Genomic DNA, 17,667 nt, shown 5'->3' with positions numbered 1-17,667 from the left:
ATTAATAACTTAATTCATTATCTTTCAATAATCCGACCCTTTAGGATTGTATCCTTGCTGACTCAAACTACTGGGTTGAGGGTAACGTCGCCTTCAAAAGAGGGGCCTACTACAATAACTAAGATAATCTCTTAAACAAGTGCAAAAGTGCGAAAATAATCAAAGGTTATACTAACACACGAGTCGGATCCAAGTGTCATCTTGTCTATCTGTTTTTAATTTATCTTATTTTTCAGCATTTAGTTAGTTTTTATTTTTCTTAGTTTAAAACATTTTTTCACTTTTTGATTTGATTAGACGTTAAGGATAAACCTGTATTAAAAGCTCTTGTGTCCTTGGACGACCTCGGTATCTTACCAACACTATACTACGTCCACGATGGGTGCACTTGCCCATATGTGTGTTTAGTGTTAGTAAATATTGTGTTTTATAAATTTAAAACTTGGCTAAAAGTGTAAAAAAGGGGCTTAAATATAACACTAAAATATATACACGCTAGCACGCATCAAGTTTTTGGCGCCGTTGCCGGGGACACAAGGATTTTAAGAAAGTTAGGAATCAACGGCCTAATCATATTTTTATTATTTTCTTTGATTTTTAGGATTTTTTCTTAAATTTTCAGCTTCTGCAGAGCTCAGCACGGGGCCGTGCCTGGTCGGACACGGGCCGTGCCCAGCATCGTTACTGGCAGTTTTTGTTTTCCAAGTTACAGAAGGCTGACCACGGGGCCGTGCCGGTGCAACACGGGGCCGTGTCCAACTTCCTGTAACTGGGATCTGGAAAACAATCACTGAAATTCCGACCACGGGCCGTGTTCGCTCAACACGGGGCCGTGGTGAACCTTCTGACCAACATTCTTTTCTGTTTTTATTGCAGGACTTGGAACCCGACGCCAACCTCACGTAGTGTATGAGCTCCAGTTCCAATAAAGACATAAAAGAACCACTAGAAGAACCCGAACGCTTTCTCAGAAAAAGGTTAAAAGCCAAAAACCAAGAGAAGGTTTCGGGTGATCCACCTCCAATGGCGAACCAACGTGCCCTTATGGATTATCTACGACCCACCGTAGGTAATCTAGGCGCCGCTATCAATGCTCCGAATGTCGAAGCCAATAACTTTGAACTTCGGCCGCATTTGATACAAATGCTCCAAAACTCCGCAGCCTTCCACGGGCTTGCGGACGAGGATCCCCATCTACATATAACTAATTTCTTGGAAATATGTGATACCTTTCGGATCAATGGAGCATCAAACGACGCCATCCGCCTCCGTATGTTTCCCTTCTCACTAAAAGACCGAGCGAAAGCTTGGCTCAACGCCCTCCCAGCTGGATCGGTAAACACCTGGGATGAACTAGCCCAAAAATTTCTATATAAGTATTTCCCTCCTGCTAAAACTGCTAAGTTAATGGCTGAAATTAATACATATTCACAAGAGGACGGGGAATCCTTATATGAAACTTGGGAAAGGTTCAAGGAGCTATTACGCAAGTGTCCCCATCACGGCCTCGCAATATGGCAACAAGTATCCACTTTCTATAATGGATTGTTGCCACACACTAGGCAGACACTTGATTCTAGCTCCGGGGGACTTTTAGGTAATCGACGCCCACACGAAATATATAATCAAATTGAGGAAATTGCTCAAACCAATTTTCAATGGCATACCCCCTGGGGAAATAAGTCTATCGCCCCGGGCGCCCATAAGGTCGACGAAAGCACTTCTTTACAAGCCCAAATCGAGGCCCTTTCTTCAAAAATAAAAAAATTAGAAATGACAAAAACAGTCTCGGTTATGGCTTGTGAAGGATGTGGTGGGTCACATGAAAATTGGAGTTGCATGAAGGAAACGGACGATCAACAAGAAATGGTAAACTACATTGATAATAGACCTAGGCCGTCGGGTCCCCCAACGGGAACTTACAACCAAGGATGGCGAAACCACCCAAACCTCGGTTGGAGGGAGCCCGGCAATAGTAGTAACCAACAAATCCAACGAACAAACTTTCAGCAACCAAGAAATGAGTCACAAAATTTCACTCAGCAACAAGGTGGACGAGAAAGGCTCGAAGATACTATATCTCGCCTCGTCTCTGAAACTGATAAGAAAAACTCGGAAAGATTTCTACAATTAGAATCTAATTTTAGAAATCAACAAGCTAGCATTCAAAACATAGAAAAACAATTAAATCAAATAGCTCAAATTTTTTCCGAGAGACCGCAAGGCGCATTACCTAGCAATACCGAAACAAACCCAAAGGCGCAAGTTCACCTCATCACACTACGAAACCGCACCGTAGGGCCTGCAGAAGTGCCACCGCCAACGGAAGAAACAGTACCGACACCTCTGCAGGAGAAGAACTCTCCTCCATCACCAGAGCCGACCAAGGCTCCTCGAGTTCCGTACCCCGGTAGGTTAATTCGTCAAAAGACAAATGAGCAATTCGCAAAATTCGAAAGTCTGTTAAAACAATTGCACGTCAATATTCCTTTTATCTAAGTCCTAACCCAAATGCCCAAATACTCTAAATTCATGAGGGACTTCCTTACGCATAAGAAGAAAATTGAAAATTTGCAATTAGTTAATTTAGGCGAAGAATGCTCTGCCCTCGTGCTCAATAAACTTCCCCAAAAGAAAATCGATCCTGGAAGCTTCACGATTCCATGCTCAATAGGGGAATCGCCCGTTCGCAATGCCTTAGCCGACCTAGGGGCTAGCATTAACCTCATGCCCTCATCAATGTTCAAAAGACTCGGCTTGGGAACCACGAGCCCTACAAAAATGAGCATACAACTCGCTGATCGATCCATCAAATTCCCACAAGGTGTCATCGAGAATGTCTTGGTAAAGGTAAGCAGATTCGTTTATCCAGCTGACTTTGTCATACTCGATATGGAGGAAGACACCGAGGTCCCCCTTATACTAGGGAGACCCTTCCTTGCCACAGCCCAAGCAGTGGTGGATATGAATGACGGGACACTCACCTTAAGGTATGGGGATGATGAAGTGAAATTCGGAGTTGGGAAGAGAATAGAAGACGACGACCCGGTCAATTACATGAAGGTTATTGATTCGAGCTTGGATGCTGCTCTCCGACGGTGTAACATGGGACGCCAAGCATCCCCCTCAGAAAATATATAACCTCGAATCGGGTCTAGCCAAGGACCCTTATAAACGTGGCGCACCACGGAGGCATTCCGCGGAACTATCCTTAGTTTAGTTTAATCTTTTAGTTTTATTTTGCAGAATCAAACACACTCATGGTGGTAATGGATGAAAAGGGGAACGAGAAAAATGGACCCATGCACGAAGAACAGAGCAACCCGACACAAATCTCCATCACAGAAGGCTCAACACGGGCCGTGCCTAACCAACACGACCCCGTGCTGAGCCACCTGCAGAAAAACACCCAGTTCAGGTAACTGGACACGGGCCGTGTTCAGCGGAAACGCCCCCATGTCCAGGCTTCTGTTTTAATTCTTTAATTTTCGTTACTGGCACCTGACCACGGGGCCGTGCCCGGTCACCACGGGGCCGTGTCCAGGATGCCAATAACATAAATCTTTGCTTTTTAACCTACTTTTACACATTCTAATCAACCAAAAACCTTATTTTTGGACACATTGAGGACAATGTGTAATTTAAGTGTGGGGGGGATGCTAAAACCTTGAACTTTGCAAATTCTAAATACAAGCCTTACACAAAACTCTATTGGAACCGCTAAACACCCCAAAATTTTTTCAAAAACTTTTTCATTTTTTTTATCATTTACTTGTCTTAGTTTAAGTTGGGAATAACAAGTTCTAAAAAGGTTATATTTTTAAAATTTACAACCGATAGCGTCGTGATAACAAAGAACCAACATAAGAAAATTACGAAACGGCATAACAAGTCTAGTAAAAATTCGATTATGTATACTTGATCACATTAAAAACCCATTCCCACAAAAGTGAGTTTTGAGCCTTTATTGAGCATAAAGATATACATATTTAGACTAAATGCTCATTTTTCGGTTCTTGTGTGAATAGCCGCTTGGTTCTTACAACTCTAGAGCTTGCCACGACGATACATTCCCGGTCCTTACCAACTTAAACCCAAGTAAGTAAGTGATTGAGGCATTAGGACTAACCATATTTTTCTTTCTAAACCATTATTTTTCAATTTTTTTTTACCACCTACCCAAAATCCCCCTAGATAGCCCCTTTGAGCCTAAACCTTTCATTTCATTACCCCAAAACCCTTTTTACCCACCAAAAAAAAAACCCTTTTCATTTTTCACCCTTTATTTTAGTAACAAGCTCGGTTTTTCGTAAACTCGCCTTTTTATGTGATGAAAAAAAAAATAAAAAATTTTGATGAAGTCAAAAACAAACAAAAGCTATATAAAAGCTTGTTTGGAGAAATACTTCAAAATAAAAAGTCACTAAAAACAAGGTATGTCACGAAAACCGACGCTTTTTACGATTTTCGCCCTTTTACTAACAACTAACCCAAACCACCCACCTTTAACCCAAGCCTAACCCTTCACCCAAAAAGTCCTCTTGATATTTACAAAGGTAAAAAGTTAAAAAGGAGGAGGATTGATTGCTTGGCAAGCCTATGGAAGGCGTAAGCTCCATGCCGCTCTCGAGTGATTCACTAAAAATTACACCTTCGGCCGGTATGTGAACTTGTATATAAATGGAATTTTAATAAGGCATGCTATGCCCGAATAAGTAATTTATCTTATGAAACGTTCAAAATAAATCATAACGAATAGGATTGTAAATAAATAAAAATAAAACTTACAAAGACCTTGGATTCCCGACACTCTAGGACAAGCTAAAAACTTTCTCTTCTACCTATTCCATTTGGGAGTGTAAGCCACATTTAAAGAGTTTTGCTTGAGGACAAGCAAAAGTTCAAGTGTGGGGGTATTTGATGTGTGTAAAATGCAACATATAAATCACATCAATTAAGGCATAAAACTAACCCTTTTTAAGTAATAATGTTGGAAAAAGAGTGTTTTTGTCTTTCTTTTGTATTTTCAGGATGAAATGAGCTCAAAATCACAAAAGAAGCAAAAAGACAACTAATTCTAGCATAAATACAAGAAAAGGAATAAAAGTAGACTGCCCGGACCCTCAACGGCACCTCCCAAGGCAAAGAAGAGAAAACAGAAGACTGAACACGCCCCGTGTCCAGCGAACACGGGGCCGTGCCCAAGAAGCAGCAGAAAAGACAAACCAGTAGAAGCTTCCATTGCCCACCACGGGGCCGTGTCCAGCGGGCACGGGGGCGTGGTGAAAGTACAGCAGGCGCATTAATTGTAATTGCGAATTACAATTAATGAAGAGAGAGAATGTCAGACGGGCACGGGGGCGTGTCCAGCGGACACGGGGCCGTGCCCAGCCTTCTGTTCAGCCTATAAATAGGGGTGCTTGGTTTCATTCCATCTCATCCCTTGGCACACCACCTCTCTCACACTCCATCCACCACCCACCACCACCATAACACCATCATCCACCACCATCATCCATTGTCCATCGTAGAGTGTGTGAGTCGTCTCGGGATCCAAGATTGATCGTAAGAGTTCTTGACAATCAAGGCCATGTTTGCCTAAGTCTCTTACATCACTTGGTGAAGACAAGTGTTTAGTATAATACTTTTTATTTTTAATCTTTTGCACTTTTTATTTGCTTTTGTATTAATGACTTTAATAACTAGTTACTTATGTTGAAGGTGATCTTTCCTTATCGTTTGTCCGTGGTGTCTTGGCATTATTTTACTGTCTATATAAAATAAAAGATTTTCACCATTCATATCTCCACGGTCTATATGGAGGTATGTTGGCTACCTGGTCGGGGGTTAAGGGAACGATTTGGTAAGGGTCTTGCCCTTGTTCAGCGTTTAGAGGTCCTGCTTGGGACCTGGGTCAAATTTAGTAGGATCTCTTTCAATGCCCATAGGTATTGGATGGCGGGGATCCAAACTCTTTGACCCCCTCATAAGTTAACTACTATTAATACTATAACCCGACTATTTAGGACTGTATCCCTGCTGACTCAGACTACTTAGCCGAGGGTAACGTCACCGCCAAAAGCGGGGCCTACCACAATTTGCATTAATAACTTAATTCATTATCTTTCAATAATCCGACCCTTTAGGATTGTATCCTTGCTGACTCAAACTACTAGGTTGAGGGTAACGTCGCCTTCAAAAGAGGGGCCTACTACAATAACTAAGATAATCTCTTAAACAAGTGCAAAAGTGCGAAAATAATCAAAGGTTATACTAACACACAAGTCGGATCCAAGTGATTCATCTTGTCTATCTGTTTTTATTTTATCTTATTTTTCAGCATTTAGTTAGTTTTTATTTTTCTTAGTTTAAAACATTTTTTCACTTTTTGATTTGATTAGACGTTGAGGATAAACCGGTATTAAAAGCTCTTGTGTCCTTGGACGACCTCGGTATCTTACCAACACTATACTACGTCCACGATGGGTGCACTTGCCCATATGTGTGTTTAGTGTTAGTAAATATCGTGTTTTATAAATTTAAAACTTGGCTAAAAGTGTAAAAAAGGGGCTTAAATATACATCTAAAATATATACACGCTAGCACGCATCAACTCTTTTTAATTACGTTAACTAGACTCTATCTAGACCTAGACTGACACGGACACGACACTAACCATTTTTATATTTGTTTGCGGGGGGGGGGGGGTCTAAATTTCCTAAAATTGTGAATTTAAAAGTAAATTAATTAACTAAAATTAATGAATCAAGAATTAACTTGGATTTTACTCAATTGATGGAGACCACTGCCTAGACTGGACTCCTGTATTGTTAAAGTAATGACTTTATTATGTTTATTAATTATTATGGAACCGGGATCTTTATACTCTAAACTTATCGAGACACCGGACAAGACCCTCGACCTTTTTCGAGGAGACACTTATGGAACTCTAAAGGTTGTTATGGTCCTCACGGGTTAAGGTTTACAAAAGTACCCTAATATGATTCACTCCCTCACGGGTTATAAACCTATGATAGACTTGGAATTTCAGTTTAACTTGTTAGACAACAATCACTAAGGCAACTAGTTCAGACTCCTCACGAAGACCCTACCTAGCAATTTAATGACGAATACCTAACAATAATCTCGTACCTGACAGCTATTGAAATTAGTAGAACACTATAAATCATTAAATTACCAGTTATTACTTCTAAGGTGCATTGGCCAATTAACCCTAAAGATTATAAAATTAATTTATAACCTAGCATGAACCTATTCCACGAAAGACATTCACCAAAATTCATACGAAGTAACAAAAGACAAAAAAACAACTTAAAGCAAGCAAGCACATCAAACCAATAAACCAAATCGATTACTTTTGTAAAAAATCCATAAATAATTAAATTTTAAACATAATAAAAACTAAAACTTTACAATCTCATCATCAAAGTCTAGGCAGTAAAAGTAACTTAGCCAATAATAGTCATTGAAACAATTGCAAAAGAAGTACTTTTAACTACTAGAAACATGATCATAAATAAATAAATAAATGGAAAATAAAGACACCCAAATAGTGAAAAGACGACCCAGATTACTTCCTAAGCTTCAGACCTTCGACCAGTTGCTTCAAGCCTTCAAAAACGCTCCAAATTGCTCCAAATTTTCGTCCAATTTGCTGCTGATTCGTGATTAGGGTTGTGTTATGAGTTAATGATGATTATATACCAAGTTCTAACACAATCCTGCTCAAATAATGATCCTGTCGCGAACTTTAACCCCTTCGCACTACGCGAAGGGTATCTGTCTTCTTGCTCGCGTGACGCGGCGCTATGGAACCTGGTTTATTATTATTTTATCTTCGCGCTTGTCCAAGGCAATTCCATAATCCTGTCGCGTGACGCCACGGGAGGTTTTTCCAGCTTTTCTCGTTTTCCGCTCCTGTTCAGTTGTGTCACGACCCGATTCTCGTTACCAACTTCTTTTCTGCAGAATTTAGGCGTTTTTCCAACTTTCAGCAGCCGAGACCTGAAAACAACAAACTAACGGAAGTAACTACTTCTAGATAAAAACCGAAATAAATCAAATGAAATTTATACAAACTTTACACGAATAAAGGACGTATTTTTCAATACATCAAGTATCCCCACACTTACATTTTTTTCGTCCCCAAAAAATCTATGCAAACGGAATCATAGTCAAAGCAAAAATCCGGGTTTAAAATTTTAAATTACTTTATAAACATTGAAACTCGTATTAACTGCAATTGCAAGTATACGTGTCCGCTTAAACCCAAACCCGCTTCTAAGCCCTTATCATGCAATTAATGTTTAAGTTCGGTCAATCTACCAAGGGACTCACACTAAATGTCGCAGTTTCACCTAATCCCGCCTCAAGCTCATGAAATAAAAGGAACGAATCACTTGATTCTTTCCTAACCGTTTTATACAAAATTAAGAGAATTTATCATCAAAATTTTTCTTATTCTCTTTTTTTCTTCTTTTTGAGCACTAGACTTTGCATTACCTAACCCAGAGGCTGTCTCAACCAGAGTCACAATCCCGAGAGCGACAATGTGAGCGTCGATAAGTATGTCATCTATAAGACAATGACAAACTTATCCAAATAAAGTTTGCAGACTCTATTCATTAGAACCATGAAAGCTGCTGGAGCATTGGTGAGTCCAAATGGCATAATCAAGAACTCATAATGTCTGTATCTGGTCTGAAAGCAGTCTTTGGAACATCTTCACTTCTTACTTTCAGTTGATGATAACCAGATCTCAAATCAATCTTTGAGAAAAAAAACTTGCTCCCTGCAGTTGATCGAACAAATCATCAATCCTTGGCAAAGGGTATCGATTCTTGATCGTAATCTTATTCAGCTCATGGTAATCAATGCACATCCGCATTGAACCGTATTTCTTTTCAACGAATAAAATAGGAGCTTCCCAGGGCGAGGAACTTGGCTGAATAAAGCCTTTCTCCCGTTTGAAAGCTTTTGGTGGGAAATTAAAGTCTAAATGGTCGGGACCATATATAGTTAGTGAGGTGTTCCCATACAGTACTGTGGAGTTGACAAACGTAGACAATGGAACAAAATGGAAGGTAAATGGACATCGTCTGAAACATTATTTAGGGGACCCTTAGATTCGAACGAGGTGGAGGAAACTCCTCTCGAAATGCCGCCCGAAGCGTTCGCATAGTGCCTTGAGTGAATACTCAAGTGTAGAGTTTGTACCGTTTGTATTGTTTCTTTATTTTGCGTATTTTTGTATTTAGCGGTAGTTTTTTGTAGATTTTCAGGTCTTTGTTTTGTGTGTTTGAGTATTTTACAAGAAATCATTACTGACGAGGAGCGGAAATTTGAGACAAAACGGAGTTCCAGGTAAGTCCCAATGTTAGAAAATAATTGGGATGAGTTTTGGGAGAAAGTTGGAAAAATTTCTAAGGCATGAAAGCCTTTAAATTTCGAAACTTTCTGTATAAAACAGAGCTTGGCATCACGCGAGCAAACATAGATATGTCCTTCGCGTAGCGCGAGGACCTTTTAAACTTGAACCTGAAATTTTGAAGCGTCGCGACACGCGATAGCTATCTCAAAAAGCCTTCGTGTAACGCGACGACCTTTAAGACAAATGAACCTTCTAGCCAAACAGACCTCGTGTCATGCCAAGCAAATAGTTATGGGACCTTCGCGTAACGCGACCCTAAAAACAAAATAAAGTCTGCAACCTGTTTCACTTTCCCCAAATCACCAAAACTTTATCCTACGAGAACCCAGCCGTAAACCTTCAATAACCCACCAATTCTACCACCAAACACCACCATTTACCTCCCATTTTCAACCTACATCACCCATATCACTTCCCCGCCAATCCCCACCATCAATTTCACCATTTCACCCGCGAAATCGCTCACACTATGGACTTAGCTTTTCAAGTTAAATTTAAAGTTTCAATTTTCTCTATTTTTCCTCACGAATCTGGTATGTTTTCTTGTACATTCTCTGCATACTACTTGTTTATTAGTTAGTTTAAGTCTAGTTTTGCGTTTTAGTTGTCGTTTTTGTCGGGTCATGTTACAACTTATTGTTTTGCTTTGTCTAGTGTTTTGATGGGTGCGGATGGTATGGTTTTGGACTGTTAATGTGAACATTGAGCTGAGTTTATTGCCATATTGTGATAAAGTATCAAACTTGCGTTTTGAAATAAAAAAATTAACCGGTTAAAACCTCTTTTCATTAGGCGGAATTTTTCGAGTTAAAATCTGTTTTCGACATTAAAGCTTTAAACTTTATGCAAGTTTGGACTCAATATCCGGGTTCGGTAGGCACTTGGTATTAATTGGGACAATTAAAGTGCCAGGAGGAGGTAATGTACATTGAGTCATCTTTAATGAGTCGGTTTTATTTTAAGTTTAGTATTGGTCATGGGTTTACTTATATTCGCGTACAAGTTTAACATTGCTCGCCCGTACTCAATCTCCATTCGGGCGAGTTTGTTTATCACTTATGCTTTTGTAAACGATAAGCCGATAAGTCGCTAGCAATGTCGCAGCATGATATGCAAATTGATGAAAACCTGAGGATTATTGAGAAACTGATTTCGATCGATGATCAACAGGTTAAAAAGCTCCGTAAAAAATTAATCCCCATCATAAATGTCAAATGGGATTCCCGTAGTGACCCAGCATATGCATGGGAGGTTGAAGCGAATATGAAACAAAAATAACCCTATCTATTTGAATAAAATCTCGAGGACGAGATTTCTTTTAAGGGGGGTGAGGACGTAACACCTTGGAAATTTATAACAAATAATATGGCAACACTGTCCAATCAACTGTCAAATATGCCAAATTATTTGGATGAGAATGACTATATATGTAAAATTGTGGAATATTGGATGAGGAGGGATCATTGGTGACAAATTGCCAAAGTTTGGCTTCTGAAGGATCCTTACGGACCGCAAGTCATATGACTTATGGACCGTAAGGCAGTTATTATTATTTTAACTTGATAGTCCCTTATGGACCGCAAGGCTTATGCCTTACGGACCGTAACGTATTTAAAACCATGGGCGCGCTAAGGTCCTTACGGACTGTAAGCCACTACCCCTTACGGTCCATAAGGGGTGCACCTGGCAGTTTGTGCAGACTTCTATGGCAGCCTACTGCATTTGACACCTAGCTCATGAATTGGAACCATTCTCCTTCTTCTTCCACCTAAGTGGACACTAATCAACACTATAGAAGCCTTGTGAATACATGGCATCATCTCATGATCTTGGTAGAACTATAAATAGAGGCCTCCATGAGCCTTTCAACTTGCACCTTCACATTTCTTTCTCTCTAATCACTCTTGGAGATTGCTTCTGCTTATAGAGGCCTCATACTGAAGTTATAAGCTTACTAGAACACTTGTAAGTGTTCTTCCTTAGTTCTATTTCATTTATAGGCTAGATAATGGCCGAAAGTCAAGCAAATTGACTTTTGCTTGACTTTCGGTTATGACCATTTCGGTCAAGCCAATGTTTGAATCGAACATGGCTATGTGATCGTAATAAGCTAGGTGATATTCCCCTATGAGGGCACCTCTTGAAGATCACGTTAAGTTGGTCAAATGACGGGTCAAAGTTCTATTAAAATAAAAGTCAAAACACAGATTTTTGTAAATTATGTTAAATGAACTTCTAAGTATCGAAACATCAGTTTTTGATATTATATCAGTTGGTATAACATATTAGGACATGTTAGATCATGGCCAACCCATCATTTCCTGCTTATAGCTCGATTCACAATCGAAAGTCAAACAGTTTGACTTCTACTTTGACTTTCGATTCTGTCCCGTTTAAGCTAAGTTAGCTACTGATTTGAAGTTGTATTATGATCATATTAATGTATGTGATAAATTGATCTTATACAATTTGATCATATCGTTTGTCGGGTTTTATGCAAGTCTATCTTATACGCCTAAAATATGACCAAAAAGCCATCTTTACACATAAATTGGTTTTGAAATATATGGAACATATAATCTGAGTTTGAAACTGATGTAACACTATATTAAACATGTTTTGGCATATTAGAGTTGATATTGACCCATCCGATCACCCGATCCCGCCTATGCGCGTACGGTTGACTTATATAGCCTAGTTTATATAATTTAGCCGAATCAGGTCAAATTCCTTTTAAATCAGTTCTAATTAGAATGTATTATTGTTTGACCCGTATTATACGAGTCATAGTACTCGTGAGGGTACAAAGCACATTCTATCGGGTCTCCGTTTAATCTAGCGAGCCGTACCGATTTCATTATTAGTTAAACTGTCCAAGTCATATGACTTGAATAAGACCCGTTAATATTCTAACGGATCATAATTCTGTTCATTCTAGACTTAGGGAATCCATTAAATTGCAACCTTGTTAGTTATTTTGGTTAAACGGTTGTGCTTATATATACCTGTCACACCCCGATATTTCCATGTATTACCGGTGGGCCCGGTGGGGAGTATCGTGACGTAGTTGATATCATCATAGTCAAACAACACAAATTATAAATGCACAGCGGAAGCAGAAGATAGATTTATTTCAACTAAATAAATTGTAATATTAAGTATCACAAAATAGTTGAAACAGATCCACAGGCGGATCGAATAAAAAGGAAAACTGTTCAACAGACTTTGACATCTAAAGCATGCGAGACTTGATTATTGATGCCTGGAGTAGCCAGCCTATTACGTATAGTACCTGCACATAGCCTTTTTGGAAAATACGTCAGTTTACACTGGTAAATACAACTTAATTGACTCATTTTGAAAAGAATTTGAAAATTGATTTGAATGCACTTCGGCAAAAATATCTTTTATAACTTGGGATAATTATTAAAAAATAATCTTGTATACAGTTTTACTTATTTGTCGTCCATCAGGGCTGGTTTGTAGGGCCGGTCTAGATTAACTGACACGCCACAGGTATAATACCCACAAGGTTGATTCCTTTAAGTGGGCTACCAGTTTTTACACATGCAACTGTCAGGTGTACGCCTACACCCCGTGCTTAGGTCGTGGCCATTTCTTTGAATGATGCCAAGGATATCCGGGACATGGTCATTTAACCCCTAAAGGCCATACGACAAATAATACATATTAAACGGGTCATGTAAATACATTAATCACAATCCGATTTAAATGACTACACACCCGACCAAGCGGAACTTTTATAGTACCGTATCCCAAGCCCGTATAGGGAAAATAAGTTAAGAGTATTTACCTGAGCAAAGTATAAATCAAATACAGCAAGTGCGTGTAGCTTTTACTGGGCTCCTAATCTGGAATGAAGGTTTTAATAACCTATTAGAATCCTAACGGGTCTTTAAGTAAGCCTAGACTTAGACCGGTTAGTTTTCAAAAAGAAGATACGGTTCAAATGCATGATAAAGCGAAGACCGGTTTAGAATGTGGTTTTGACCCGACAAGCTTGTATGCTTGTTTAATATGGGTAACTTAAACACATTCTAGATTTTGAGACAAAAATGATAAGGTTTGACCCGTTTCGGCTAATTTATGCAAACTAGTTACATAAGCTGATCCGAACGCGAAAATGCATAACGGGTAACCGTAAGAGTCATATACAAGTTTCCTAAGTTAATATGCCTTAAATATGTTGTGACATCAGTAAGATATCTTCTATTATGCCCAAAACGAATTTAAACGCAAACTATGCGCCATAGGGGCATTTTGGTCATTTTAAAGGTTATACAGAGTTTAAATATTAACCTGAGTTACAGGTCTGATATAATTAGTAAAATACTTAATTTACTAAGTTGTAACAGTAGGGTATTGCATAAATGTGAAATTTATCAATTATAACCAAACTATGCACCGTAGGGGCATTTTGGTAATTTCACATAAGCTTAAAAGGTCAAAACCGGAAATCTGAGTTTAAAACTTTTGCTTACTGTTAGAATATAAATACTTACTAAAAATATTAGTAGGTATCAAGTCTTATATTTATAAAATGGTTTTAATGCATACTATGTGTTAAAAACGCTTAAAAATGCGATTTTGAGTCATTTCCGGGTTTTCATAGGAAAGCTGATATTTTTATTATTCCAGAAGGCTCAAAATATTTTATTTATCATATTAGATCAGCAGAAAAAGGTTTGGCATCAAAAGGATTTATAAAACTCATTTTATAAGCCAAAAGGGCAAAACCGACAATAATCGAATCAAGCTTAGAACTCTATGTTATGCTCAGCCAAAAAATAAATAAAAATATTCAAAAATCCCAAAACATTATATTTCATCAGTGGGTAAAAAGTTTGATATCACAAATTGGGTTTAGATAGGCTATACGCTAATTACGCGGTTTAATTAATAAAAAGCTTCTCATTTACGCTAACGAGCATAACTCCTATTCTAGACCTCAAACTGATGTCAAATTTTAGGGACAAGTCTATAAATCAGTAGTGAAGGTTTCTATCCTTTCACTTTTTCAAAAATCACATTTTATGGTGAAAAGGGCATAATAGTCAACATTTAAGCATTTAACGGAATCAAGCATATGAATTGGATAACTAATGAACCAAGTTGTATAATCTTAGAGGGTTATACTTATAGGTAACTTGGTCCTAATAAGACTCTAAGGCATTTCTACACTATGCTCAAACGGGTCAGAACTGAAAGTCAAAGTAAAAGTCCACTTATGCGACTTTCGGTTCCAATCCGAGCTTAAACCAAAAATTGTCGGGTTGAACATGTTTAGACATGTTCTGACATAAATTACCAAGTTATATTAATGACAAAACAGGTTGCATAGCTTCTACATTGCTAATTATGCATTTATTTGAAATTAAGCTTTATGTTGACTTTTTATAATCAAGTTTGACCCGACAATTGACCTAGTTAGAGTGGGAATCAGAGGGTGCCCTTTTAATGGTTTATTGCCCACCTAATTACCAACTCATAGATACTTTAAATTTGAAATTTGACTGGACAAATTAAGATTAATGACGAAGTCAAATCTTAATTACGACTGTTTGACTTTTTGGTTTATAAGCTAATTAAAAGAACTAAACAAGGATTAGAACTCTTACTTAAGGTCCTTGCTATCTTTTCTACACTTCTTAATCTTCTCCCAAGTCAGCTACCTCCAGAAATGAGTGCTTGAATTGTTGCAAGTGAATGTGCACTTGAACAAATGAACTCATGGCCCTTATATAGGTTTCTTAAAGCTCTAAGATCATTCCAACAAGGTCAAAGGATGTTATGGGATCATTACAGGTGTCCCTAGGCCATAATAAACCATCAAACAAGCCCATAGAATCGAAAACAAGTGTTTGAAGTCGGTTACACAGCTTTAACAGGCAGCTGTCCACATTTTCTGATGCTGGCAGTCCCAGGCCGCCCGCGTAAGGTCCTGGGCAAGCCTTACGCGGCCCGTGTGAAGGTGGGATCCGGTCTACAAGTTTGCAAATATTGCATTTTTGGCCCCTGGTCCTTCCAAACTTGATTTTTAACATGGTTTCTTGCACTTTTAACCCCCAAACTTGACTTTTAAGGACCCCAAGTCATAAACCAACTTTGCTAAGTCCCTGGTTATTCATACGATCACCGAAAAGTCTTAAATTTCAACGTTGACGCTTTTAACCCCTCATATACAAATATTGTCATAACTTTCTCATACTTTATCGAAACCTTGTGAAATTTTTATCACTTATTCTCATGAGTATAATTAACCATTACAAAGCTTCGGGTTTGCTAAAAGGTCATTCAGAGGTATACTTTAAACATGTTGACACTTTTAACCCCTGTAGTTTGTAATTCCTCACTTTCTTTCATAATTAGCTTCGTATGATCCATGATTTATTCGTTTAAGGGTATAAACATCATGTAGGGTTATCACAAGATATATTTATTCACTGTTGACACTTTGAATCCTTTTACACTCATAGATTCCTTGTTTGTCAACTTTAGTCCCTCTAAATCAATCCTTTACACGTTTTAAGTCCATGACATGTGTCGACATAATATTGGACATGAATTTTCGAGGTGTTACATCCTCACCCCCTTAAAAGAAATCTCGCCCTCGAGATTTACTGGAATAAATGAGGGTACTTTTCTTTCATTGTGGACTCTACTTCCCACGTGTACTCGGGACCTCTGCGGGCATCCCATTTAACCTTTACAATAGGCACATGCTTCCTTCAAAGCTTCTTAACCTGTCGATCCTCAATCGACAAAGGTTTTTCCACAAATTTGAAGCTCTCATCTATATGCACATCTGTATGTGGTATGACTAGTGATTCATCAGCTACGCATTTCTTCAGATTGCAGATGTGGAATACATTGTGAATACCACTGAGCTGTTTAGGTAAGTTTAACTTATAAGCCACTGTTCCTACACATTCGATGATCTCGAATGGTCCTATATACCTTGGGCTCAACTTACCTTTCTTACCAAATCGCATCACTCCCTTCCAGGGTGATACTTTAAGCAGAACCTTATCACCAACCTCAACTTTAGAGGTTTTCGCCTTTTATCAGCATAACTTTTCTACCTATCCCTAGCAGCTTTCAGGCGGTCACGAATCTGGACAATCTTGTCCGTCGTTTCAAAGACTATGTCAGATCGTGATAATTGAGCTTCCCCTACTTTCGCCCAACAAATAAGCGTTATGCATTTCCTACCATATAATGCCTCAAAAGGCGCAGCCTGAATGCTTGTATGGTAGCTATTATTATAGGAGAACTCGATCAATGGCAGGTGGTTATCCCAACTACCACCTAAGTCAATCACACATGCACGAAGCATGTCTTCCAAAGTTTGGATGGTATGCTCACTCTACCCATCTGTCTGAGGATGGTAAGCCGTACTGAAATTTAAGCGCGTGCCCAAAGACTGTTGGAAACTTTTCCAAAAATGTGAGGTGTATCTAGTATCCCTGTCAGAGATAATAGATATTGGTACGCCATTAAGCGATACAATCTTATCTACGTACAATTGGGCTAACATATCGGAGCTATAGGTCTCCTTAATGGGTAAGAAGTGTGCTGACTTAGTCAGTCTATCTACTATCACCCATATAGTATCATTTCCTTTCTTTTTCTTTGGCAACTTGGTGATGAAATCCATTGTCACCATTTCCCATTTCCAAGTAGGAATTTCAGGCTGTTGTAGCAATCCTGACGACTTTTGATGTTCAGTTTTAACTTGTGCGCACGTCAAACATTTGGCTACATAGGCAGCTATAGACTTCTTCAAGCCTATCCACCAATAGTTTGCCTTCAAATCCTGGTACATCTTATCAGCTCTAGGATCAACGGAATATTTAGAACTATGGGCTTCCTGGAGGATAACATCCCGAAGTCCTCCATAAACTGGAACCCATATTCGTCCATTTAACCTCGGGATTCCGTCCTTGCCATAGGATAACTGTTCTTCAGTTACTCCTAGCTTTTCATCAGGGTAGTTAGCTTCCAAGACAGCTTCCTTCTGCGCAGCTAACAACCTTTCATTCAAACTATTCTTTATCTCAATGCTCTTGGCATTGATTCTTATAGGCTCCACTCTTTCCTTTCTACTTAAGGCATCGGCAACCACATTCGCCTTGCCAGGATGGTATCTTATCTCACAATCATAATCATTCAAAGTTTCCATCCAGCATCGCTGC

General features: G+C 38.9%; 1 non-coding gene across 1 annotated transcript; it reads right to left on the bottom strand.

Annotated features, from left to right (window-relative positions):
- Window positions 1–1,401: 1,401 nt before the first annotated feature.
- On the bottom strand, window positions 1,402–1,508 carry LOC118488630. Its single transcript, XR_004885174.1, has one exon. It is a non-coding gene; the product is annotated as a small nucleolar RNA R71 (small nucleolar RNA).
- Window positions 1,509–17,667: the final 16,159 nt, after the last annotated feature.

Source organism: Helianthus annuus, chromosome 16 (assembly GCF_002127325.2).
Source record: "Helianthus annuus cultivar XRQ/B chromosome 16, HanXRQr2.0-SUNRISE, whole genome shotgun sequence".
Taxonomy (NCBI): Eukaryota; Viridiplantae; Streptophyta; class Magnoliopsida; order Asterales; family Asteraceae; genus Helianthus; species Helianthus annuus.
This window is presented reverse-complemented; position numbering and strand designations above follow the sequence as displayed.